At 60.7% G+C, this 2,048-nt stretch overlaps 1 protein-coding gene across 1 annotated transcript in view; it reads left to right on the top strand.

Moving 5' to 3' along the window:
* Positions 1–1,504: 1,504 nt before the first annotated feature.
* The window catches only part of DOT1L (DOT1 like histone lysine methyltransferase), a 44,430-nt gene continuing 43,886 nt past the window's right edge, over positions 1,505–2,048 (top strand). The window contains exon 1 of the mRNA XM_021716158.1: positions 1,505–1,542. The gene's annotated coding sequence lies outside the window, so the exon portion shown is untranslated. The remainder of the gene's footprint in view (positions 1,543–2,048) is intronic.

Below are 2,048 nucleotides of genomic sequence, written 5' to 3'. Positions count from 1 at the left end.
GTGGTCAGGAGTCCTTGTCAAGGCCTCTCGAGGCTGTGGACATCATGGCCGCTCTCGGGTGGAGAGGGCCCCCCCTCAAGCTTGCTTCCATGGGCATGCGTATTAGCCAGGCCTTGCTGGCCATGGTATTGTGGTGCGGGAGCCTGGGGTCACTGTGGCTTTGTGTGTCCGCCATAAGTGGGTGGGAAGTGTGGTCACAGTGGTCTTGGGTGAACCGGAAGCAGGCAGGTGCCTGTGGGAGGAGAGTGGCCATGGGTGTGGCCTCTAGCCTGGGGCCCGCAGGTGAGGTGGAGGGGTTCTCGCAGAGGACCCTGGTGACCTCCCACGTCCACCGTGTCCTAAGCAGGCCTCTGCTTCCCCCTTTTCTCTCCTTTTTTTTTTGAGTCTCACTGTCACCCAGGCTGGAGGGCACTGCAGCCTCGACCTGCTGGGCTCCGGCGATCCTTCCGCCTCAGCCTTCCAAGCAGCTGGAACTACAGGCATGCACCACCATGCCCAGCTCATTTTCTGATGTATTGTAGAGATGAGGTCTCGCCAAGTTGCCCGGGCTGGTCTCGAACCCATGGGCTCAGGCAATCCTCTCACCTTGGCCTCCCAAAGTGCTGGGCTTATAGGCGTGAGCCACCGCACCTGGCCTCTTTCCTTTTGTTGCTTATTCAGCATGTGTGTGCATAAACGCTCATGTGCAAGTCTGTCGGTGTATACCTGGTCTGTTTCTCCTGATGGGTGTTCAGAGGTCGCAGTCCCTGCTGAGTGGTGACGCTGCCTTTGGCATTGGCCTTGGGAGGAGTGTGGAGGGAAGGCTGGGGGCAGTGAACTGTGTTGACTGTGGACCGTGGTCTTAGGTGTGGCGGGTTCTGGGCTCTGGGGAGGCGATCCTCATGCATGTTGTAGATGGGGAAGCAGAGGCCCTGTGGAGCCTGTGTGCCCGTGGTCATGTGTTGGGCCCCCAGAGGCAGAACCCCGATCAGGCTGTGGCTCCCGGCGGGTGGGGGACGAGGCTGGTCCTGGGAGAGGCCTGGGGCATGCGGTCCCAATGGGGCAGCTCTGGGAAGGCCTGGGGCATGTCCTCCTGGCCAGGCAGCTCTGGGGAGACCAGGGAATGTGGAGGTCAGCCGGAGATGCTCGTGTTGCCAGATGCGGGTGGGAATCGGCCAGCCACCAGGGAGAAGCAGGCAGCCAGGCGGGTGGGGAGAGGGGAGGGTTGGGGGCGTACATCACGCCAGGCCTCTCTCTGCTGCCTGTTGTGGGAACAGTGCCCAGAGCGGTCCCCAGCAAGGTCAGAATTTCCCGTGTGACCCTGTGCCTGGGTTTGGGGGACATCTCTGGTGATCCCTGGCGAGAGGTGGGCTTGGGGGCTCTCTGGTTGGGCGTTGAGGAGATGGGAGTCGACGGCCTTCGTCATCTGGGAGGCAGGATCACTTCCTGTGGTGGCCTGGGGTCCCTTGCAGATGGAGGCCAGCTCCTGGATTTGAATTCTGTCCCTGTCTTTTTTCAGGACAAACATCACGATGCTGCTCATGAAATCATCGAGACCATCCGGTGAGTCTCCATCCCGCAGGTGGACACGAGGCAGGGCAGGGCAGGGTGTCTTAGAGCCTGTGCGCTGCTGTGTGCGCGCAGCCAGATTGCAAGTGGCGCTGAGGCGCCTTGCTCTGTCCAGTGTGCTCAGCCGGCCTTCCCGAACCTTTCCGGCTGCTCTCATGGTTTGCGCCAGCATCTCCCAGAGGCGGCGTGATGCGGGTCCAGGCGCTGGTCAGATCTGGACGCCCGCGGCACAGCCAGAGCTGCTTTTCCCAGCTTCAGCTCCTGGCCCTGGGGCGGAGCCCTGTGCTGGTGGGTTGACCAGCTCCTTCCTCCTCAGCTGGCTTTCCTGCTGCCTGTCACTCTGCTCCCAAGCTTGTGTGGGGCGCTCTTGGAGTTGCAGCCCACCCTCACCAGGTCTGAGATGAAGTGAAATCATTTGTGTAGGTCTGGCAGGGTGGGCCTGACTGGATTGGTGCTCAGCGTAAGGTCAACTTTCTTCTTCTTTTTTTTTTTTTTTTTGA

This window comes from Carlito syrichta, unplaced genomic scaffold (assembly GCF_000164805.1).
Source record: "Carlito syrichta isolate Samal-C Ts95f unplaced genomic scaffold, Tarsius_syrichta-2.0.1 Scaffold308205, whole genome shotgun sequence".
Lineage (NCBI taxonomy): Eukaryota > Metazoa > Chordata > Mammalia > Primates > Tarsiidae > Carlito > Carlito syrichta.
The sequence above is the reverse complement of the archived record's forward strand: the minus strand, read 5'-3'. Positions and strand labels throughout refer to the sequence as shown.